This window comes from Sus scrofa, chromosome 8 (assembly GCF_054392235.1).
Source record: "Sus scrofa isolate SSC_HxYL_T2T_F1_AM1 chromosome 8, Sscrofa_HxYL_maternal_Yorkshire_Landrace_v2.0, whole genome shotgun sequence".
Classification (NCBI taxonomy): Eukaryota; Metazoa; Chordata; class Mammalia; order Artiodactyla; family Suidae; genus Sus; species Sus scrofa.
Window position 1 is genome coordinate 24,594,673 of NC_139390.1, and position 26,458 is coordinate 24,621,130.

At 34.8% G+C, this 26,458-nt stretch overlaps 1 long non-coding RNA gene across 3 annotated transcripts in view; it reads left to right on the plus strand.

Moving 5' to 3' along the window:
• LOC110262071 (uncharacterized) overlaps positions 1 to 26,458 on the plus strand; it is a 69,662-nt gene that overhangs the window by 32,874 nt on the left and 10,330 nt on the right. For 2 of the 3 annotated variants that reach the window (XR_002346596.2, XR_002346597.2), the window contains one exon: positions 5,730 to 10,787. The exons of the other annotated variant lie outside the window; for it this stretch is intronic. This is a non-coding gene — a long non-coding RNA (uncharacterized LOC110262071). Of the gene's footprint in view, positions 1 to 5,729; positions 10,788 to 26,458 lie in introns of those variants that run through there. 3 annotated transcript variants of the gene reach the window in all.

Here is a 26,458-nt window from a genome sequence, read left to right on the forward strand (position 1 = left end):
GCAAAACAGATGTTGTTGACAGGAGCAGGATACACATCTGTAGTAACAGAGCTGAAATCAGAGAATATGTATATAGATGAAGGTAGGCCGGTAGATTGGGTGTGAGGATGATGAGAGATTTCCCAAAGAATATTCATACATTTCCATAACTGCAGAAAGTTTCATTGTACAGCACTAATCCAGATGATTTCTACCATATAAAAAATGTAGAAACGTATTCATCCATTTCTTCAAAAAATGCACATTTTGCAATTTTTTGTAAATCAACTATACTTTTTTTGTGAAAAAAATTTTGTGTGTGTGTGAAAAAAAATTTTTTGGTGTGAAAAAATTCCACTATTCATTCTATCTCTGAGTAGCTGTGCATAGCAAAAAGGCACGAAATGGAATTTTTTGAATGTAGACTTTGGTGTTCTTCATGGGCCTTAGCTCAGTGTCAGACTTCTGTAGGCTTCCAGTTATGACTAAACAGTTACTGATAAGATCATTGATACCATCTTGTCCTTGGCAGGCTGAGAAGGGATTTCTTTTTTCTCTTTTTTTCTTTGTCTTTTTAGGGCTGCACCCACAGCATATGGAAGTTCCCAGGCTAGGGGTTGAATTGAGCTGCAGCTGCCAGCTTACACCACAGCCACGGCAATGCGGGATCCAAGCTGCGTCTGTGACCTATAACACAGCTCATGGTAATGCTGGATCCTTAACCCACTGAGTGAGGCCAAGGATCAAACCACGTCCTCATGGATGCTAGTAGGGTTTGTTACTGCTGAGCCACAACAGGAACTCCCGAGAAGGAATTTCTTAAAAAGTTATTAAAGTCTGCCTTCAAAGTCACTTCAACGCTGTCCTTACATAGGGTAGGATAGTACAAGGTGGAGTTCCTCTATGGGGCTTGCAAAGAGAATTTTAGGAAATTCCCTTTAACAGCTATAAGGAAGAGTTGGATCTCTTGCTTTTTTTCCCCATTCTCTTCCAAACCAGTTCTTCCTAAAGATCTAAACACATTCCCTTCAATCCATTTTTTCTATTTTAAACCTGAAAAGTATGTTTATACTTGGTGTACATTAAATATCTAATTTGATTTTTTCCCAATAATTAGCCAATTATCCTTAAGATACGTATGTGTTAAAGCCCCATCCTTTCCCCATTACATTAAAATGTCAACCTTATTATATACAATGCCACTATTTTATTTGTGCATATTTTGCATTTATAGCATATATGAAATATATATTTACATATTAACATCTGCTGTTAAGTTTCAGATATTTTGTATTTGATTATTCATTTGTCCTTTTTCCATGATACGTTACTTTTTATTATTGTGGACTTAGGGTACAGTATACAAGTATCTTATCATTAGTTCCTTTATTCAAAAAGTTATTAGCTTTTCTGCTATATTTTTCTTTATGACATACATTTCAATAATTTGGCTGTGCTCCAGCGTATGTTCTGTATATTTTAGAAAACTCATGTTTGTTAGAATTTTTATTATAAATTAGTTGAAAATATTGCTATTTTAATGTTATGATATAACCCCTTAGGTTATTAGGAATTTTATATGATTTAAAAATTTTATAATTCTTTATAAAACCCATCATAGTTCATTCCTAGACTTATAATAATTGTTATTCCCATAATAAACATTTTTACATTATTTCATAAATTTTTTTTATTGCATGTTGGTTGTCTATGCAACTAACATACTGCATGTACCATCTTATTAATTTTCATACGATCGCCTTGGATTTTGTTAAGATGAATAATTGCATTATCTCCATAAAATAACACCTGAAAATGATAAAAACAAATCCTGATAATCATATATATTTTTCCTTTCCTTGGCTAATATTTTATCTTTTTGTTGAATTAGTGGACATATTTCTACTCTTTTTTTTTCCTCACTAGAATTTTTATTTGAGACTCCAGTAAATATTGTTTATCAGACTAGAGAATTTATTTTTGGGGGGATGGGTGGTGTTTAGGGCTGCATCTGCGGCATATTGACGTTCCCAGGCTAGGGCTCGAATCGGAGCTGCAGCTGCCGGCCTATACCACAGCCACAGACAGCAATATGGGATCTGAGCCACTTCTGTGACATACAGCACAGCTTGAGGCAACACTGGATCCTTAACCCACTGAGCGAGGCCAGGGTTCAAACCTGCATCCTCATGAGTACTAGTCAGGTTCGTAACCTGCTGAGCTACAACAGGAACTGCAAGAAATTTCTTTTGATAACTAAATTATTAATAGTGAATATTGGAAGTGAATTTTATATGTAATATAACATTTGAGGGCACCTGGAAAAATATATATTTATAATAATATGTTGCATGTATATAGTAATCAAATTTTGACATTATAAATTATACAAAAGTATTTCCTGAGGTGAAAACACCATTTTAAAAACATTCCACATAACACTGTAAATCAACTGTAACGAATTTTTTTTAAATATTCTGTATCTTTCTCTTTCTTGAATCAATTTTTCATTTTTATTATAGCACAGTTGTGAATAATTCTTTCAGAGTGCATGGTAAACTTTGGAGTCTTTGTCTGCACGAACATACATTTTGCCTTTTGACTTGAGTCCTTGGTTAGTTTGACACAGCAGTCTCTTTAAAAGAGTATCCTTAGGAATATGACCTTCATCACCTAATCACTAAAAAAAAGAGCTAGTGTTAACCTAATTATTCATACATTACAGACAACTTTCGCTTTCTGAAAATTTTTGGACTTTAAATTTTTTATTTTTAATTATTTTCATTTTTTTACTTGATGTCTGAAACTTTATCCCTCTAGCCCTCGGCATTTCTGAGAATTTGTTTTTATTATTACAACTTTCATTATTTTTTATCACAAAGGATTCCTCCCCCATCATTATTTTTCCTCTCCTCAATTTTCTTTTAGATGGCTATGAGAAAAAGCTAGTCCGCTCTCTTTTTCATAACCTTTCTCTCACCCTTCACATTTCCTTGGCCTTTTGCACTTGCTTCTTAGAGAATGCCATGGCATAGGCATGCCATCAGTATACTCATCAGCTTTGTCTTTTTAATTCAGCTAGAGGAACGTTGATATTTTTAATTTGCACCTACCCTGATTCTTCTTTTACTGCAGTTCACTGTTTGCTTGGATTTCAATTTTTTACATTGTAATCTTTCATACATATAACATAAAATATATGTAACATAGCAATAAGCTATGAACCGTGATAATAAAGTGAACAAAGAGAAAAACAAAAAAATAATCAAAATGCTCAAAGCTACCTATGTTCTCTCCAATTCTCATTCCTCTGTATCCATACTTTGAATTTTTTGTTATTTATTTTTTCATCTTTTTCAAACTGAATTATCATCTATGTATGTAATCCTAAATATATTAAGATTAAAAACAATGATAGTGTCATACATATATAGTCCTTGGAACCTTTTTTCACTGAGCTATGTGTTTCTGAGATTCACACATGTTGTTGAATTCACATTTTTCTCAAGACTGTATAAAAGTCCACTGTATAAACAGTCCACAATTTTTTACCCACTCTTTAATGAACAAGTAGCTCACGTTTCTAGTTTTTTGTTTTGTTTTTGCTTACTATTTCAATCAATGGTTTCTTCATGCATGTATGCAAGAGTTTTATAGATAATATACCTAAGAATGGAATTTCCAGGATATACATAACTTCAGTTTCAGAAGATAATAGTTGCTGTTTTCTAAAAGTATTATACTAGGGAATTCCTGTTGTGATACAGCAGAAACGAATCCATGAGGATGCAGGTTTGATCCCTGGCCTCCCTCAGTGGGTCAGGGATCCGGCATTGCTGTGAGCTGTGGTGTAGGTCACAGACGAGGCTCAGATCTGGCATCGTTGTAGCTGTGGCTGTAACTTTGATTTGACCCCTAGCCTGGGAACCTCCATATGCCACAGGTGCAGCCCTAAAAAACAAAATAAAAAATAAAAAAATAAAAGTGCCATACTAACTTGTATCTAATGCTTAAATTAATTATTATAACTCCATAATCCTATGTAGAAATCCAGTAAAAAACACTATTCCTCAAATTATTTTTCAAAAATATCATAGCAAGTTTTTTGCATCCCTTCTGTCAATTACATTTCAGTACTCTTTGTCAAGTATTGTAATTTGAGGGTAGAACACCATTAATCTTTACCATTATTCTTCCCATACATTATGTGCAATGCCTCATCATTTATCCAAATATTATTTTATGATTATCAGGAGTGTTTCATAGTTCTCAGTAGCACATGCCCTAGTCTACTTAAAAGGGCATTTCTTGTGCTGAATTACTCAAATTATATCACAGAATTCTGCATATAAATTGCTTTTTTGCTTGTTTGCTTGTTTGAATAATCTAATCTCTACACATCCCTTTAAAGTCTAAAGTTTGATCTCCGAGCATCCTCCATATAATCCTAACTTTGTAGTAAAAATCCCAAAGGCATACCCAGGACAAGACAGAACCATTGTATTCCCTTGAATCATGCCTTGTTTCTTTGGTGGTCCAAGTCTGACTCACAGTACAGAGTATAGAGTTAATCTGAAATGCAGTTCAGACAAGTTTGGGGCCAAGTTTTACATATCAACCCAGATTTAAGTTAGGGTATCACTATAAAAAATCTTGATGAAATCCATTTGAATATTGTTCTATAGCATAAACATTATCCTATTCTTTCTTTAACTCCACTTGAGACTTCTTGAATTAGGTGCTGGATAATGTCTATCTTCATAGTTACCTCCTGACTATGACTTGCTGCCTCTATTACCTTTTCATTCTCTGTTTATCATCATTTGTCTCCTTCTAATTTTTTTATTCTTTACCTGTACGTTTTTTTTAAAAATCCTGATAGTGATACAATCAGGAATATCATACCTTTTTTTTTTTTTTTTTTTTTTTTTTTTTTTTGGTCTGGTTGTCTTTTTAGGGCCTCACCTGCTGCATACTGAGGTTCCCAGGCTAGGCGCCGATCAGAGCTGTAGCCGCCAGCCTACACTACAGCCACAGCAACGTCAGATCTGAGCTGCATTTGCAAGCTACACCACAGCTCACAGCAATGCTGGATCCTTAACCCACTGAGTGAGGCCAGGGATTGAACCTGCCAGAACCTGCAAGCTCATGGTTCCTAGTTGGATGTGTTTCCACTGCACCATGACAGGAACTCCCATATCTTTCTCATACAGAGTCTCTAAAGGTTAAAAAAGGAAGGTATGTGAATGAAGGAGGACACAATGTTTTGCATCTCAGCCAAATTCAAATGGTTTACAATATAGGGAACCTTCTATTACTCTATAGCGGTGTTTGGATATAAGGTGTCTTCGTTCACATTTAACCCCAAACCTGCCCACTTCTCAGAAGTTATCATTCCCACCCCCAAATTCTATTTTTTGTATGCAGATATATTTCCTGGCTGTTTTTATTTTATTTTATTATTTTTTTTAGGGCACACCTACAGCATATGGAGAGTCCCAGGCTAGGGGTCGATTTGAAGCTGCAACGTCAGGCCCAAGCCACAGTCACAGCAAGAACAATGCAGGATCCTTGTCCCACTGAGCGAGGCCAAGGATCGAACCCACATCTTCATGGATACTATTCAGGGCTGTTACCACTGAGTCATAATGAGAAGTCCTCCTGGCAGTTTTTAATGTGTTTTTCTTATCTATTACATGGCAATTTTTGTCTCTCATATCTATGTTTTAATCCCTTGATATTTTTAACAGTTTTGGCCGAAGGTAAAAACTGAGTTTAACAAGGAAAGAGTGGCAAGTCTCTACCTTCAATTTGATGTATAAGAGATGGATTATACAATGAAGAACTGAATGAAAAGGTCATCAACAGGAAAGAACAGAATGTGAAGACAGGAAATATATTCTATGTTCTCAGAAAACAACCATGTGGAATGGCACACATGGTTATTTTATTGCTAGCCATGCTTCATTGATTTACAACAAAATATCACTGAAAGCAAAACCAGAAACACCTTCAAAACTGAAATGGGTATACATGGCATTTTTTAAATAAAAATTGCTAAGTTTGGGGAGGAAGAGTCCCTTTTATTAGATCATGTTTCCCCAAAAGCAACATAAGTAGAGGACTTAAACTGATGTGGTTAGTATCAGTGATGTCCCAAGGAGCAGAGGTGAGGAATCAGGAAGAGAAACACAAAGCAGTATAAAGGTACATTATGTAAGTGGCTCCACTATTGATTCCTTAAACTAAAAGGAGGAAATTAATAGAATATCCAATTAAAATATCATCTGGAAGAGGAAGAATGTGCCTTAAATATCTCTAAATCAAAGATTTTACTTATAACCTGAGAAACGCTACCGAGGGAAAAGGCTAACCAAAAATTTGTTTCTCTTGTCAAAAGAGATTAACTCATGCTCTTAGAAAGTGGTAACACATGGTTTGAACAAAATCTTCTGAATCTATAAGTATCTTAGAAGTAGAATGAAAATCCAATTTTAGAATTAATAATCCTTACTTCACTAATTTATATACATAGTAATGATTTATTCTTTCCAGTTCATTCTTTAGATGAAACTGCAAAGAAATCATTTTAGAATTTAATGTCGAGGGAAAAATCTTTAATGGCTATGGTGGGTTCTTGGTTATTCTCTTATAAAACAAAGTATGTTGTCCATTATGCAGTTCTACAAGAATCAAGTCATTAGCCACTACAGTTTCAGACACACACACACCCTGAAAGGAATCCAGGGAGAAGATAAGGATAAGGCACCTTGTGCTCTGGGAAAACACGTAGAACGCAGATAGATACTTTAGTTATAATCATTAACTGAGATAACTGTTCCTCATTACTAGCAGTAATCTCTACCAAGAAGCATCCCTTTGCCAAAACCATACATACTGACCTACTGCCTCACCTCTTTGGAGCAGTTTCTCAGAGTTATCTGAGAAGCTCTCTCCTGGGCTATAGTCCTCAAGAAGCCATTGATTAAACTCAACTCACAATTCTTACAGGGTGCATTTTTTCCAAGTCAACACTCCAATAAAATCATGTTCGAATGGGAGGGATACATTTGAAAATGTCTTCCAATGTCAAATGTACCCCTCCCATTCAAAAATGATCACTTATGAAACAATTAACAAATATAATATCCCTCAAATGATTTTCCTCTTACTTGTCTCCTGGTCTAAACTTCCTCTGTTGAATTATTTTAAAATAGATTTTCAAAATAATAATCATTATTCCAATGTGCCCTACTTTTTACCTATTTTCAGCTTCTATCTTCCACAAATACAGTGTGAAAGTGGTTTACATATTGTTTTACAATTTAAACATCTGGGCAAATGAATTCACTTTTTTTTTATTGCTTTATGCAAAAACCATGAAATCAAGTGCTTTAAGAAATTATTGCTCCTTTTACAAAAAGATCAGTGCTATTTAGTATAATTTTGCATACATTAAATGTGCAAAGTTATAAAGTACAGTTAATGATTTTATTCTCCAGCATGGGAGGTGACTTCCAATTCTTTAACCCCACCCTCAACTCACACACACATACACACACACACACAAAATGTTCAATGTGTCTATTCTGTTTAGCTTAATTACTTCAAGCACCATTATTCTTTCATAATCACATATTTTAATGCCATTTTAAATGTATATAGCAAAATAACAACTGTTTAATACCCTTATTTTAAGCTTTATGTGGATAGCTTCAAAACCTTAAACAATTCTGCACAAGATATTTTCAGTCATAGTAATATTGGGCATGTGTGACAGAGGTGTTCAGCTGCTTCCATTTTCACACAAATGTGGGAATGGAAGCCTGAGGCAATGTGAATAGCAGCTCTTCAAACTTCAAAGGATCTATGAAGGATTCTTGCTCTGCTCTTGCCATCCTGAATTGGCCTATGCTTGGGGAGCAATTAAAATTAAATAGCCTCCAAACAGCAAAAAGTGAAAAGCTCTAGTTCTGAGTCTGAACATACTCTATCACAGTAGAGGCAAAGAAGTGCTAAGAAAAAGCAAAATGACAGAACAGAGAAGAGGGACCTGACAGTCTGTATTCAGAGTATATATCTGCCAAGACAGTATTTAATTGAGAGCATATTTCTTCATGTTTCCTACTCTTTTAGAAGAAATATGTGCATGTTTTATATTTATATGTATATAGGCATACACACATGCACATCCATAATAATCATTATGTACTATTACAAGGTCAATACATTGTTGGAAATTAATAATTTAAGTGTATTAAGCAGTTGTTATACTTCCTAACTTCAGCACTGTAAAGAAATCCCCTAGCATTAGTCACAAAATTTTACAGTGCCTATGAAAAGTGCAGTAAACTTTCACTTTTCTGAGATTACATAATCCGTCATCATGGATGATTGACGTCTTTTCTATCCCATATATCACTTTTTTGAAAGTTTTATCTGGTTACACAGTTTTATTTGGCTTAAGCTGAATTATAGGGGAAAGTCAATTTGAAATTCAGAATTAGCTATTCACACTGAGAATCAAAAAATCACACACACACACATACACCGCTTATTAGTCACATGATTTGATTATTAGACTGATTTGTACAATGATTGTCCTAGTGCACTGTCTTCTTATATATGACATTACTAGTTTAAGGAATTCTTTACCAGAATGATAAAAGTTGAAAAGAACTTATTTTTTTTTTTTTCTTTTTAGGGCTGCACCTACGGCATATGGAGATTCCCAGGCTAGGGGTCAAATTGGAGCTACAAGCAGCTGGCTTACATCACAGCCATAGCAACATGGGATCCCAGCCACATCAGCAACATACACCACAGCTCATGACAACATGAGATCCTTAACCCACTGAGAGAGGCCAGGGATGGAATCCACAACCTCATGGATACTAGTTGGATTCATTACCACTGAACCACAATGGGAACTCTGAAAATAACTTAATTGTTAATTCAAGGAACTCCTGACAAGCCATTTAAGACTGCTCAGCTTTTCAAAAGAGAGAATAAATGGCTGTTTACACACCTAGATGCTCCAGAATCTCTGCCCCAAAACATGCTATTCCACCTATCCTAAACTATTATACATGATCCTTACCCAAAACAAATCAAGCCCTTAGATTGAACGACTCAATTTAGGCCAAACCACCAAATGACATAAATATGGAGACTTTGCACTTTCCATCCTAGGATCCACTAAGCTTATGTCCAACTAGTGCTCCTTTCCACTGCCCTATCAAGGGGTTAAGATGGAGCCAGCATGCAGCATCCCACTGGGTGATGTATATTTAGATAACTGAAAGGCAAAGGCAATTGAGAGGGTCCAGGGCAGGAGACATGCCCCCAGGTCCATAGTTATTCTCAACCACTTTAAGAGAAAAATTGTTGCTGCGATGTTCAACCCAACAAACATACATGGGATCTTATCTCAGAACTTACACACACTAATGGAGAATTTATGTGACATCATCTATAGTGATATAGCTTTGACTTTCTCCAATATGCTACTGATTTCACATTTTTTTTATATTGTATTCAAAAATTTCGCTGTATTTCTCATAACTCCAACTTATTCCATACACACATATCTAAAATAAGGAAGGAGGAGGAGGAGAAAACAAAGAAGAAATCTCTTTCTGACTGTCTACCTAGGAAAGTGGAAAGTGTGGAAATAAAGGACTACAGAAACCTAAGGTTTGGGTTGCAAATTGACCCACATTTACAGTGAGAGAATCTTTCTGGGAAACAAATGTTAACAATGCTAGAAATCATGGCTACCAGAAGAATCTTGAACTATTTGAGGAGAAAAATTATTTTAAATGAAGAATTAAACTGTTTCCATATATAGTGATGATAATTTTTATAAATGATTTTATTATTTTTCTCATTTCAATATCATCTTTATTGAAGATTCTTCTCTCTGTATCCACTCCTTGCCTCCACCCCATATGGCTCCCTTTATCTAGCCCTGAATCTCTCTAGGAAAGACTGTGTTGTTTCATAGATCTGGAACCAAACTGGAGAAATTTGATAAGTTGTGTAAAATGCTTAGTAAACTATCTGGCACATAGTAATCATTCAATAAATGGAGGCTGATACCACTGACAGCTTTGCATTTGTTTAGATACAGGCAGGAGTTTTCTTTCCTCCTAAGAACTCTTGTGTTCAATGTAAAATATGTGAAAACACAGAAATAAATATGAAAAAAGTAATAATTATCCCACTATCATATAAACATTTGCTAAACATTATTAACATTTGCTATATCTCCTTCCTTTAAATTTTCCAAATGTATATTTGTATATACTTACATGATTCTAAAATTTAAATATATTGAATTACCATTTTTTTATTTTGTCATTTCATATAATGTTATTACATGAGAATTTTTGTCTTAATATGGTGTAGAATTACGTTTAAAGTATGATGAGCCTACTAAATGACCTTAATTCCAAAACTCTTACATAGTACTCAATTTTTAGCAAATGTTAGTCTTATGAGTTCTTAATTCATGGTGCCAGGGCTTGAATCTATCAATTATTAGCTACTTCATTTTGAATTCTTAACATCCCTATTGCTCATGTTTTATCTGGAAAATAGGAAAATACACCTCACAAAAATGCTGTGGTGTTAAATGACACAATTCATTCAGAGTATTTACTGAATCAATTATTCAATAAAATTTATCAATTTACCTCATAAGCAAATAAATAAATTGATTAAAGAAAAATTATAATAAAGCTTTGAAATATATTTTGTGGTTAATAAACTCACCTATTTTAGAATAAAACATATTTTAAAGTCTATATTTATCTATTTGCGATCTTTCTGAAACTTTCCATATGTATCCTCTGCTCAACATCCCCCATGTGCTATAACTGTTCACTACATTTTTTTGGTAATTCAACCATGACACTTTATTTGAAAATCATCATTTTCTCTTTCTTCACCAATTCTCTAAGTGTAACATGATATCAGTGAACATTCTCAGTATTACTAAGAATATACTTAAAATTCAACTTGGGTTCCTATTTCACAAATCTAGTTGGTAGTCAGCATAAGTGGAAAGATTTATAAAAAGGTTTCATTCATTCTATTTCCAAAATAATTTCTGCAGTTAAACAGAGTATTAAAATACAAACAGGCATGCACACGCGCAGAAACACACACACGTACATGCCATCAGAGCTACTGAAATTCTCATAGGGTAGATAAATGCAGACAAACATGAATACTGCAAAGTCACCATCTCTGGAGCAAAATGAACATCAAAACACGTGAAGACAGTTATCCCTAAGGAAAAATAAAACTATAGGTAGCCTGAAATATTTAAATTAAATCACATTCTAATATGCAATATACTCCCTGAGAGAAATAATTGAAGAGGAATTAGCTTTCTTAGTCTTCTAGAATACCATTTATTATGCACTGGAATTAAACAAAAAAACATGTTTATGGGATTATATACCTCTACATATATAGGTATGCAGATAAGTGCAGACATCTTAGTTTGCTATTGCTTTTGTGACATGTTACCACAAATTCAATAATTTAAAAAAATTATTATCTCACAATTCATAGATCACAAGTACAGTAGTAATCTTAATTTTGTCTACAAAGTCTCTTTTGCCATGAATAACATAGGGCAGTGAAGGTCATAGGAGACAAAATCTTACCCACCATCAGAAGAATCTTCATCTTTTATACACATATTCAAAACATTTTTTTGAAGCTTAAATTGTATGATAGGAAACACGTTTAGGATTTAACCCTAAATTATTTGATTTAATTCTCACAATATATCAGCTAAGTAAATATTATTATAGACATTTCATAGATGAGAATGCATCTATTCAAAATTGTTAACTAGCTTGTCCAGCAAAACAAAATGAGTTTAAGACCAGCCTGTATTTGAACCTAGAGCTACCTGATTCCAAAATTCGGACTTCTAACTACTTTGCATTTTATCAGTGTGACAAAAAAATAAACACTCATGTGAAGATTTTTATAAGTTAGCTAAAGTCTAAATATGAAGTAATGAATCATCTGTTGAATTAATTTTTGCATATGTCAACAGATTTAATAAGAAGATAACTGAAGAGTACCATGGTGATAATTAAACACACACACACACACATGCTGTTGTTGCCTAAAGGTTTTTAGAAAAAAATTATTTTCAAATCATCTATATAGATTCACTAATACATTACTGCAATTAAATGTAAGTTTTAAAGCTTTTACAAAGCATTCAAGCATTCTTCCTGAACTTTATTTCTAGTGAAATGTAAATATAAAATTCAATCTACTTTTTAAATTTATTTTCTCATTCTCTCTACCTCTATTTCATACCTTTTTTTTTTTTTTTTTTTTTTGGTATCAGCACAGGAAAACAGTAGGTTTATTGTAGAAAAATAGTACTCTTATGGAACTTACAGAAACTGGTCCCCTAATTTATGGTTAGTGGAATTATATCTTCCTTATTCCTCCAGGAGCAAATTATTTTCTAATGGGCTAGTATTACCTATGCATTTTAGATAATACTCATTCATCACGGAGGCTTGTGCATGGACACAAGGAAAAGGGGAGTTAAATAACCGATTTACTAGTAAATTATCACGTTGTTGGTCTCCTTGATTTTACTCTCTTTTATCCTTGAAAGTAGCTAGGCAAATAAATATATTCTTAGGCTTGTCTACCTTTGTCCCACACTTCAAATGTATAGTGCTCTTATGCCATCAGTTACACCTTTGTGTCCTTTCAAAACACAAAGCGGACCCTACAGCCTCACATATCTATGAACACAGTTAACGCCTGTCATTCCTGTTACTCACAAGACAATGATTTTGCTCAAGGGAGGTGGTAACATTGCTGCTACTTGTTTGTTATCTGTCTGGAAGTAAGCCACTCACAGATAAGAGTTATGTTGGATTCCATTTGCTTGTCAACTTTGTGACATCTTTTTGCTGTGGCTCTGTGTGTGTGTGTGTGTGTGTGTGTGTGTGTGTATCTCTCTCTCTCTCTCTCTCTCTCTATATATATATATATATATTTTTTTTTTTTTTTTTGCTTTTTAGGGCCACACTAGTGGCATATAGAGGTTCCCAGGCTAGGGGGTCTAATCAGAGCTACAGCTGCTGGCCTATGCCACAGTGTGGCTATATACTTTGTGATTATGTTTTCATCATTTTCTGCTGATTATATTACTGAGAGGCTTTTTCTACAGTGACAGTTTCTATTCGATGTTGATTTTTAACCATGGATCTCAGTTTGGGGACAAGGAATAACAGTTTAAAGGAGGGTACTATTCTTTTCATGATACATAATTTTCTTATAAATCAGAAATCCATTAGATAGTGCAAAATGACCTCAAATTGAGGGTTACAAAATTATGCATGCAATTTTCAGTGAATTAGTGTTAGACAGATTTTATAAATGTAATTCTCCAATCAATCTTGGTATACACAACTTTTTGTCAGCCTGTTCTAGGTGTATGATAGAGTACAATAAACAGAGTCAGCTCTGAGAGGTCAGACTGCTCTACTTGGCATTCCCACCCTATATAGTAATAATATTATACAGTCCCAATACTCTAATTCTTAAAAGTTTTATCAAAATCTAAAGGGAGGATGTCACAACTTTCCAGTTAAGAGCCTCTCAAAGTCACATCATTTTTAGATGATGAGGGATTGGCTCTGGATAAAATGGAAATTATTTTAGAATGTGTATATCATGACATACAATTTTTAATATGGTGTTGAATCGTTGCACTGCTATTTTATAGCTATGTAATATAAAAAGATAACTTTATCATCTACTTAAATCCTAAAAATACTATGTTCAAAAATAATAACAAAAGAATGACAGAAGGAATTCCATTCTGTGTGTCAATAAGCACCTATACCTTTTCCCCAGGTACAGTACTCATGTCTGCCTTTTTAATTTACTTATTTACTAACTTATTTTTCTTCCGTTCTTCATGACCTGGTCTTTCTCAAATTGCAGGTATATTAAGCAATAGGGTTTCATAGAAAGATTACAGCTTAACATCTTTGTCTCAAAGCTGAATTTTATTTTTTAATGGATATATTTCAGTGGATCTTATAGCTTAAAACAATTTCAGCATTATTTACTGCTATTACGTACAAAGAAAACGTTATGGTTGAAAAACCTGAGACTTTAAAATTCTTCACTCTATTTTCTTTCAGTCTTTTCTAGTAAAGTGAATAATTTCCATCTGAGTTGATTTAGTCCATGTAATACCTTGTTATCAGCAGTAAAGAGCAAACAATGTACACTAACATGCAGGCTTTCCAATCACTGCCAGAGAGACACAGACTCAACAGGTGCAAGTTCTGCCTCTCAAGGTAATGGAGGCAGCAGATGTATATCATCCCAGGTGCAACTATCTTTCATTTCTGGTTGCCTGCTTCCCAACTACCTAAACAATGCCAATCACTTTAGGTTATTTTTTTCAGAGAACTTCCCTTCAAATTAGTAATTTCTATGTTAGTGTAGCCCTAGCTTCTGCAATGAAGAAGATATCAAGGGAAGCTTATTTCTTTCTGATGTTCCTGGTCAGTGGTTGCTTTTCCACCATAAGATGATTGGAGGGAAAACAGACACCTCCCATGCCACAGCTCCTCCACTACTGTTACCATAAGCCATCTGTCAGAAAAGAGAGCAAGGTGAAGGCATACATACGCCTTAAGTGTTTTAGCCTAGAAATGTTTTATTTCATATCATCTTGCATCTCATTCATAATGATTCTGCACCTAACCCACCAATATGCAGAGGCCGAGAAATATAGAATCTGACTGAACATTTATCTGCCAATAATTTTGCTACACTATGGATGGAGGGGCAAAATGTTAATAAATATGGCAATTTTGTACATGAGATACATGTGGGAAGGCAGATGTAGGTATGAAGGAAGTGTAGTATTTCGTGTTGGTCCAAGAAGAATTGAGAGCATATTACATATGCTGCTTGAAAAAAAGAAAAATCTTTGAAGGAAGATATTATTTTTCCATATAAACAAAAATAAATGAGGAATCAATAGTACTGACTTCATAGGGCTGTTGTGAAAATTAAATGGGTTTATGAAGCAATTCTACATATATGAGCTGATTCTTTGCTATTATTCTATTTTCTTATTACCACCAAAAAAAGTTGGTTTTATCGCATATATAGAAAGAGTGATCCTAACAATAGTCTGAATATAGTTATATACTAATATCAGGTCAACTACATGAAATTGCCATTTTTGTAGGTTAAAAAAAGGTTCAAATATCAGCAAGTGCTTGTCAGTCAGATCATACCTGATAGGCTCCATGACCTTCACCCCTTGGGATTACCACTATAAATATGTAAATTAGTTATTTACATGACAAAAGGACTTTGAAGATGGAATTAAAATTGCTAGTCCTGACTTTAAAGTGAAGAGATTATCCTGGATTATCTATGGTCCAATATAGGCATATGGGCTCTTAAAACCAGGGGAGGAAGGCACAGAGTCAGAGAAATGTAGCAAAAGAGCAAGAAGAACACAAAAGCATGAGAAGAATTCAACTCATCTTTTCTGGCTTTCAAGGACAAAGGGAGCTAAGCACAAAAAAGCAAGGCAGGTGGCCTCCACAAGCTAAGAACAATGCCTGCAGACAGACAGCAAGAAAATCAGGGATGTCAGTCCTACATCCATAGTGAACTAAATTTTGCCAGCAACCTGCTTGAGCATGAAAGTAGATTCTGGAGTTTTCAAAAAAGAACTCACTTCTCATATTAGTTTTGAGAATTAACCCAGTGAGACCCATGTCAAACTTCTGACCTGTAACTGTGAGATTACAGATTTAAATTGCTTTAAGTCATAAAGTTTATAATTTTTAGAGCATTAATAGAAAACTAACACATTAACTTTTACAATATATTCTTAGACTAACCTTCTTTTTTTTCTTTTTCTTTTTTGGCTGAGTCTAAGGCATACAAAATTTCCTGGGCCAGGGATCAAGCCCATGCCACAGGAGTGACCTGAGCCACAGCAGCAGCAATGCCAGATCCTTAACCACTTGGCCACCAGGGAACTCCTATCCTTCTTCTACATTAGTCATGTAATTGTTCTCCTTGCTTTCACTACCACCCAGTCAAAGCTATTTTCCATAAAGTAGGCTGAGTAATCTATTTAAAATATGAATCGAATGTTGTCATTGTCCTGACTCAGCTTCTCCAATGGCTTTCCATTACAGATTCACTTAAATTCAAAATTCTCTTTGTCATCTCTAAAGACTCATATTTTTGACCCAAGTAAGTACTTTTTATAAGATGGCACAAACATACTAGCCTTGTTTCTGCTTCTAAAGCATGCCAAGCACATTTCTACTTCAAGAAATTTTGCTCTTGGAGTCCCCATCGTGGCTCAGCAGATAACAAATCCAACTAGTAACCATGAGGTTGTGAGTTCGATCCCTGGCCTCACTCAGTGGGTTGGAGATCTGGCATTGCTGTGAGCAGATTTGGCTTGGATCCTGCGTTGCTAGGACTATGGCGTAGGCCGGCAGCTACAGCTCCGATTAGACCCCTAGCCTGGGAACCTCCATGTGCCACTGGCGCAGCCCAAAAAAGCAAAAAAAGAAAAAAATAAAAGAAACTTTTACCAGAACTGTTCTCTGTGCAATACTGGCATGTGTTCTCTCTAAATGTTTACTCAAGTCTGCTCAAATGTTACCTGTTGGAAGTTAACTTTCACATAATTGACATAAAATGGCACCTCTTTTCCATTATTCTGTACCTATTTATCCTGCTTTATTATCCTTCATAGCCCTTATCATTCCCCCAAATTATTTTACATGCTTATTTCTTTGTTTATTATTTATTTATGAAACTGTGAGACTAAAACTTTTGTTTGTTTCATGTAGCACTGTATCCACAGAGCCTAGAAAAGTTCCTGGAAACAGAGTAGCAGGTATTCAGGAAATATGTGACAAACCAATGTTGATTTATGAAACTATAATATGCATGAAGAATTCTGTATCACATTCATCTTAGAGTACAGAAGATTTGATGTGGGCAAGTGTAGAAGAGATAGCTGGAAAATAACAGATTTATTAGAAACATCTCTTGCCAGAACCACTAGTTAAATCTTTAACTTTTGCTATATGCCTCTAGATTTACATTTTGAGTCTTTGAGTCCCTTCTTTTACTCATACTCTCCCTTTGAATGATCTCATCTGCAACATTTTTGTAGCTGTTTCTTGAAGCCACCTATCTTCTTCCTGTTCCAGAATTTCAGAACTAACCTTTCATTATCATTGTGAGCATACCATAAGAAAAATATATTCCTTCTTATTTGATGATGGAAAATAATCAAAAAGAAAGGTGACACTCAATATACCCAACACTCCCTCTAAAAAAATGGCTATGAGGGTAAACTATCTCAGTGACTGCCCAAGAATCTATTTAGAATTCAAACTGAACACCATCCTTCACTTCTCCATTTTCATCATGTCCCACACCAGCTCCCCATCAATCACTAGCCTTTGTCCAGTCCAACTATGTATTATCTCTCAAATCTGTCCACTTATTTTCACTACTACTATTTTAGTTGAAATTTTCATCTTTTATAGCTTGTACCAAGTTGTACACCTGTCTTCATTCACAACCTAAGTATTTTTGTTATTTTAATTTCATTTATTTATTTTTCCTTGCTTTATTATTTAATTTTTTTCCACTGTACAGCATAGGGACCAAGTTCCTCTTACATGTATACATTTTTTCCCCCACCCTTTGTTCTGTTGCAATATAAGTATCAAGACATAGTTCTCCATGCTACTCAGCAGGATCTCCTTGTAAATCCATTCCAAGTTGTATCCAATAACCCCAAGTGTCCAATCCCTCCCACTTCCTCCCTTTCCCCTTGGGCAGCCACAAGTCTTTTCTCCAAGTCCATGATTTTCTTTTCAGTGGAAAGGTTCATTTGTGCTGTATATTAGATTCCAGTTATAAGTAATATCATGGTATTTGTCTTTATCTTTCTGACTCATTTCACTCAGTATGAGTCTCTAGTTCCATCCATGTTGCTGCAAATGGCATTATGTTGTTCGTTTTTATGGCTGAGTAGTATTCCATTGTGTATATATACCACTTCTTCCGAATCCAATCCTCTGTTGATGGACATTTGGGTTGTTTCCATATCTTGGCTATTATGAATAGTGCTGCAATGAACATGCGGGTGCATGTGTCTCTTTTAAGTAGAATTTTGTCCGGATATATGCCCAAGAGTGGGATTGCAGGGTCATATGGAAGTTCTATGTATAGGTTTCTAAGGTATCTCCAAACTGTTCTCCATAGTGGCTGTACCAGTTTACATTCCCACCAACAGTGTAGGAGGGTTCCCTTTTCTCCACAACCCCTCCAGCACTTGTTATTTGTGGATTTATTAATGATGGCCATTCTGACTAGGGTGAGGGGGAATCTCATGGGGTTTTGATTTGCATTTCTCTTATAATCAATGATGCTGAGCATTTTTTCATGTGCTTATTGGCCATCTGTATATCTTCTTTGGAGAAATGTCTATTCAGGTCTTTTGCCCGTTTTTCCATTGATTGATTGGCTTTTTTGCTGTTGGGTTGTATAAGTTGTTTATATATTCTAGAGATTAAGCCCTTGTCAGTTGCATCATTTGAAACTGTTTTCTCCCATTCTGCAAGTTGTCTTTTGTTTTTTTTTTTAGTTTCCTTTGCTATGCAAAAGCTTTTCAGTTTGATTAGGTCCCGTTGGTTTATTTTTGCTCTTATTTCTGTTGCTTTGGGAGACTGACCTGAGAAAACATTCACGAGGTTGATATCAGAGAGTGTTTTGCCTATGCTCTCTTGTAGGAGTTTGATGATGTCTTGTCTTACATTTAAGTCTTTCAGGAGTTCCCGTCGTGGCTCAGTGGTTACCGAATCCAACTAGGAACCATGAGGTTGAAGGTTCGATCCCTGGCCTTGTTCACTGGGTTAAGGATCCGGCATTGCCATGAGCTGTGGTGTAAGTCACAGATGCGGCTGGGATCCCCCATTGCTGTGGCTGTGGCATAGGCCGGCGGCTCCAGCTTCCTAGCCTGGGAACCTCCATATGCTGTGGGAACAGCGCAAGAAATGGCAAAAAGACAAAAAAAAAAAAAGAGTCTTTCAGCCATTTTGAGTTTATTTTTGTGCATAGTGTTAGGGTGTGTTCTAATTTCATTGCTTTGCATGCATCTCTCCAGGTTTCCCAGCAATGCTTGCTGAATAGACTGTCTTTTTCCCATTTTATATTCTTGCCTCCCTTGTCAAAGATTAATTGACCATAGGTGTCAGGGTTTATTTCTGGGTTCTCTTATTCTAATCCATTGGTCGGTCTGTCTGTTTTGATACCAGTACCACACTGTTTTGATGACTGTAGCTTTGTAATATTGCTTGAAGTCTGGGAGAGTTATGCCTCCTGCTTGGTTTTTGTTTCTCAGGATTGCTTTGGTGATTCTGGGTCTTTTGTGGTTCCATACAAATTTTTAGATTGTTTTTTCTAGTTCTGTGAAAAATGTCATGGGTAATTTGATAGAGATTGCATTGAATCTGTAGATTGCTTTGGGTAATATATGGCCATTTTTACAATATTGATTTTTCCAATCCATGAACATGAAATACCTTTCCATTTCTTTATACCTTCTTTAATTTCTTTGATTAAAGTTTTATAGTTCTTGGCATATAAGTCCTTTACCTCCTTGGTCAGGTGTATTCCAAGGTATTTGATTTTTTGAGGTGCAATTTTAAAAGGTATTGTATTTTTGTATTCCTTTTCTAATATTTCATTGTTGGTATACAGAAATGCAACTGACTTCTGAATGTTAATCTTATATCCTGCTGCTTTGCTGAATTTATTAATCAGTTCAAGTAGTTTTTGGGTTGAGTCCTTAGGTTTTCTATGTATAGTATCATGTCGTCTGCCTACAGTGACAGTTTTATCTCTTCTCTTCCTATTTGGATGCCTTTTATTTCTTTTGTTTGTCTGATTGCTATGACTAGGACTTCTAAAACTATGTTGAATAGCAGTGGTGAGAGTGGGCATCCCTGTCATGTTCCACATTTGAGTGAGAAGGCTTTCAGTTTTTCCCCATTGAGTATTATATTTGCTGTGGGTTTGTCATAAATGGCTTTGATTATGTTCAGGAATGTTCCCTCTATACCCACTTTGGCAAGAGTTTTGATCATGAATGGATGTTGGACTTTGTCAAATGCTTTTTCTGCATCTATTGAGATGATCATATGGTTTTTGACTTTTCTTTTGTTAATGTGGTGTATGATGTTGATTGATTTACGTATGTTGAACCATCCTTGTGAACCTGGGATGAACTCTACCTGGTCATGGTGTATGATCTTTTTGATATGTTGTTGGATTCGATTGGCTAAGATTTTGTTGAGAATTTTTGCATCTATATTCATGAAAGATATTGGGTGATAGTTTTCTTTTTTGGTGGTATCTTTGTCTGGTTTTGGAATGAGGGTGATGGTGGCATCATAGAATGTCTTTGGGAGTGTTCCTTCTTCTTCAACCTTTTGAAAAAATTTATGGAGGATGGGCACCAGATCCTCTTTATATGTTTGGTAGAATTTGCCTGTGAAGCCATCTGGTCCTGGACTTTTATTTGTAGGGAATGTTTTTATGACCTCTTCAATTTCATTCCTAGTGATTGGTCTGTTCAATTGGTCTGTTTCTTCTTAATTCAGTTTTGGCAGGCTGTAAGATTCTAGAAAATCATCCATTTCTTCCAGATTGTCAAAATTGTTGGCATATAGTTGTTCATAGTATACTCTTATGGTTTTTTGTATTTCTGCAGTATCCGTTGTGATTTCTCCTTTTTCATTTCTAATTTTGTTTATTTGGGTTCTTCCTCTCCTCTTCTTAGTGAGTCTAGCCAGGGGTTTGTCAATTTTGTTTACCTTTTCAAAGAACAAGCTCTTGGTTTTATTAATTTTCTCTATTGTTTTTTGAATCTCTATTTTATTGATTTCCTCTTTGATCTTTATAATTTTCTTCCTTCTGCTGACTTTAGGTCTTTTTTGTTCTTTTTCTAATTTGTTTAGGTGGAGGGTTAAGTTGTCAATTTGAGATCCTTCTTCTTTTTTGAGGAAGGCCTGTATTACTATGAATTTCCCTCTGAGCACTGCTTTTGTGGCCTCCCATAGATTTTGAGAGGTTGTGTCTTCATTATCGTTTGTCTCAAGGTATTTTTTAATTTCCTTCTTGATTTCCTCATTGACCCATTGATTTTTTAGTAGCATGTTGTTTAGTCTCCATGTTGTAGGTTTTTTTCTCATTTCTTTTCCTGTGGTTGATTCCTAGTTTCATACCATTGTGGTCAAAGAAGATACTTGAAAAAATTTCTATACTTTTAAATTTGTTGAGGTTAGCTTTGTGTCCCAATATGTGGTCGATTCTTGAGAATGTTCCATGGGTACTTGAGAAGAATGTGTATTCTGATTTTTTTGGATGTAGTGTCCTGAAGATGTCAATTAAGTCTAACTTTTCTATTGTTTCCTTTGGGATCTCTGTTGCTTTACTGGTTTTCTGTCTATAGGATCTGTCCATTGGTGTGACTGGGGTATTAAAGTCTCCTACTATGATTGTATTCCCATCAATTTCTCCTTTTATGTCTATTAATAATTGTTGTATGTATCTGGGTGCTTCTGTATTTGGGACATATATGCTGATGATAGTAATAGCCTCTTCTTGGATGGATCCCTTAATCATTAAATAGAGTCCTTCTTTGTCTTTCTTTATGTCTTTTGTTTTAAAGTCTATTTTGTCTGATATGAGTATTGCAACTCCTGCTTTCCTGTCATGTCTATTGGCATGAAATATTTTTTCCCACCCCTTCACTTTCAATCTATATGTGTCCTTTGCCCTAAGGTAAACTTCTTGTAGGCAGCAGATTGAAGGTTTTTGCTTTTTTATCCACTCAGCCATTCTGTGTCTTTTGATTGGAGCATTCAGTCCACTGACATTTAAGGTGATAATTGATAGATGATTATTTATTGCCATTTTAAACCTCGTGTTTCAGTTGATTCTATGGTTCTCCAGTCTTCCTTTCTTTTTTGGGTTGGATGGTCTCTGATTATTTTCTGCTTGTTTTTTTTTTTTTTTTCTTTTTCATTTTTTGCGAATGCAATGTTTGGTTTTGGTGTGTGGGTGCCCTGTTTTTTAAGTATGCTAACCCCTTCTACAATCCTGTGTTTTAGCCTGATGGTCCTGTAGGTTCATATTCTTCATTACTATACTAAAATTAAGAAGAGAAACAAAAACCAAAAAAAAAAAAAAACAAAAAAAACCCTTTTTTTAACAAAGAGTCTATTAATTTCCTTACTTTTCTTGCCCACATTTTATGATTTTGATGACTTTTTTTCTTTTTAATTTTATTTCGTTTGAAACATGTTCATGATTAAATCTGTATGCTGGCTTATTTGGGTGACTGCTCTCTGATTGTGGTTTCCTCAATCATCCTTTCTTTTTGGTTTAGATAAACCCTTTCAATATTTCTTTTAGCCTGGGTTTTGTATTGCTATATTCTTTTAGCTTTTGTTTGTTGGAAAAAAATTTTATTTCTCCTTCTATTTTAAATGATATTATTGCTGGATAGAGTATTCTAGGTTGCATATTTTTTTCCTTTTAGCACTTTAAATATCTCTTGTCATTCCCTCCTGGCCTGTACAGTTTCTGTAGAGAAATCAGCTGATAACCTTATGGGGGTTCCCTTATAGGTAACACTCTGCTTTTCTCTTGCTGCCTTTAGGATCCTCTCTTTATCATTAACTTTTGCCATTTTTATTGTAATGTGTCTTGGTGTGGGTCTATTTGGGTTCATTTCCTGTATCTTGAACTCAGTATCCTTTAGATTTGGGAAGTTTCCAGCAATAATTTCTTCAAATATATCTTCCATCCCCTTATCTTTTTCTACTCCTTCTGGAATTTCTATTATGCATAGATTGGCCCACTTTATATTATCCCATAGATCTCTTAGATTGCTTTCATTTGTTTTTCTGTCTGCTGTCCTGATTGGGTGATTTCCTTTATTCTATCTTCCACATCACTAATTCATTCTTCTGCATTGTTCATTCTGGTTTTTACTGCCCTTAGTTCAGTTTTATCTCTGCCAATGAATTTTCTAATTTTTCTTGGCTCCTCCTTATATTTTCTAGTTCCTTTCTGAGGGTGTCTGCATTACTGCATTACTGTCTGATCTCAATTTACATTAAAAAGCTAAATAAACATGCATAAATACATATTTTTAGGTCAATTCATAATCAAGTATACAAAAGAACTGAGCAAAATTCTTACTTTTCCACTCTGGAAATGAGAATGAGATGATTCTATAGGAGTAAGGAGTAAATTTTGTGCATTATAGTTCAGATTTTATTTGCATCTTATCTAATAACAGTATCAATAGTAGTAATAGCTAATATTTAGTAGTGGCTTACTAAATGACAAGCTTTTCCAGATTCCAAATATTAGCTCATTCAATTTTCATGAAAATCTTATCAGACATCTATTACTATTTCCCTTTACTATACAGAGAAACTGAGGCACAGTGCAGTGAAGTAACTCATCTGATGTTCAAAAGCTACTCTTTCAAAGGGTATAAACCCAAGAAGTATGGGCCTTAGTGTGCTTAATCACTACATTTCATGTAGTACCTGTGTAATTATTTCAATACTTGACTATATTACAGAAACATTATGAAAACAGCATTAATATTATCAATATATAATAGTCACTTTTAAAAATAATACTGGAGGAGTTCCCCTCCTGGCTCAGTGGTTAATGAACACAAGTAGCATCCGTGAGGACACGGGTTTGATCCCTGGTCTTGCTCAGTGGGTTAAGGCATGCCTGGCATTGCCATGAGCTCTGGTGTAGGTCAGACCCCACGTTGCTGTGGCTGTGGCATGTGCCGGTGTCTACAGCTTGGATTGTACCCTTAGCCTGGGAACTTCCATATGCCTCAGGTGCGGCCCTAAAAATTCAATAAAAATTAAAATTAAAATTAAAATAATACCATATAGTAGCATTGTATTCATGTGATTATGGTTTTTCCTATGTGGTTTAAACATAAATTTGTGCCCATATTTGACAATGATAGTGTTTAATTAGAACTATTTTTAATTCAACCTCTTTTGCTCCTGTTAGCCAACCTTCTACTTATGCAAATATTGTTTAAAATACAAGTACAAAAGTGTTGTTATCTGGCTTCATGGTACAATTCCATCAGAATCACAACATTTTAGAAATAAATTACTGAAAGAATCATTACTTTTCAAAACATCTACTTTAAGTAGTATATTTATCATATTCCAAATTTGATTCTTTAATAACACAAAATCCATACAGTTCTTTCCAAGACTTTGGAATTGTCTCCAAATTCCCTCACCTTCTCTTTTAGTTTTTGTTTCCCAGTGTAGACTCCCTGTTCCAGACAGATCCACTTGACTGATTTTTGCCTACCTATCACTTGCTCATTGCCACCTGAGACTAATTCAACAAGCAGATGGCATTTGTGAGACAGTGCTAGACACCATTGCGCATGTGATTTTGCCCACTTGATATTCTTGTGTCTCCTTCTTTAAGAGCCAGCTTCCTTTCACATTTCTCCAAGATTTTTTTTTTTTTTTTTAGTCAGATGTTCCTATCTATCACACTTTCTTTCTTGCTGCCTCTGGCCTTCATGAGAGTGGTTTTCACCTTGTATATTTGCACTTGTTTGCACTCTGCTTTGTGAATATGTGGAGAAGTCTGGGGAGCCCATGATCTCTGTGTACAACTAGTTCTTATGTTCATAAAAAGTACAGATTTTATCTTACATATTCCAAACATGATCTTTGCACATGGTTCCAGATACTGGACAATTTTGACAATCAATAAATGGTAACTGACTATCTCATGAAGTGAGACTGAAATGTGATAAGTTAAAAAAAGAAGAAAAAGTATAAAAAACAATACAGGAAATATACAGAAACTAAAGAAGGGAAAAAAGAACTCAAAACAGAAAGGGAGATTAAATAAAGCACACAATGACACAATCATGAATATAAACTGTCCATTCCCTTACTAAGCAGGATTAAACATGAATTGTGAAGATATGTTTATCTGGTATGATTATTAGTTACAAAATTTATAGATATACTGCCTCATATTATAGACAATAAGTCATTTAAACTTCATAAGTGGATACTGAATTCCTAGTTCTAAGAAAAGAAGAGGTGGAATCCTATACATAAATGTTTTACTATCCTCAAAGAAATATCATACCATTAAAATGCACTCGAACATGCTCCTGAGCTGAATAAACTTCTGCGGTGCCAAAGTCAAGCTAAAATATACTCAAAATTTAATTTAGAGGCTAATTTAATCACTCAGCATGTCATCTCTAGTCTTAGAGATTTACTTCATTATCAAAACCCCATAGGACACTTTATAATCAAGTAAACAAATTTTAGGAATTATTTAAAACATCTAAGAAGACTAGAAAACTCTGTCATATCCAGATCAGTTCATTTTTGCCGTAGTGTTTATATAAACTTTGGCATTGCATGTTTTATTAATAAAGCAACATTTATAAAGCAAGTTGAAGGCAGATTTATAATAAAAGGATTCAAATTTACATAGAAATACTGATAACTGCGTAACATATAAAAAATAGTTTGTTGAAAAACTAAGAACAGAAAACAGTTAGTTGGCTAAAAAATAAGCAGTACATATTTAAATGAATTTTATTTTTTATACCTTCCTAATACCAGATATTATATAGGAAGAAACAGCTTTTAACTCAAATTACCACCCGGATATGCCTTAATAACATCAAAATTAACATTTTGAAAACTGGTGATTGTCTCTTTAATCTTAACCTTAACCTCTGCATGGATTTTCTATTTTAATTAGTTAAATGATAATTCTTTTTGTCAGCCAAGCCATAAAACTGGAATCCATGAAAAAATTTACCATTATCATTTATTATAATTATTTGTCTTGCTTTTCTTTAGGTATTTTTAGATTTTTTTTTTAGATTTGTTCCATATTAAGAATTAAACCAGAAATTACAACTTGCATAACAGACTGTGCTAAGACTATCAAAACCATTCTGGAGTTCCCGTCGTGGCGCAGTGGTTAACGAATCCGACTAGGAACCTTGAGGTTGCGGGTTCGGTCCCTGCCCTTGCTCAGTGGGTTAATGATTCGGCGTTGCCGTGAGCTGTGGTGTAGGTTGCAGACGCGGCTCGGATCCCATGTTGCTGCGGCTCTGGTGTAGGCCGGCAGCTACAGCTCTGATTCGACCCCTAGCCTGGGAACCTCCATATGCCGCAGGAGCGGCCAAAGAAATAGAAAAAAAAAAAAAAAAAAAAAAACCATTCTCAAAAGACTCTCAAAACCATTCTCAAAAAACTCTCAAAACCATACCCAAATAAACCCTGAT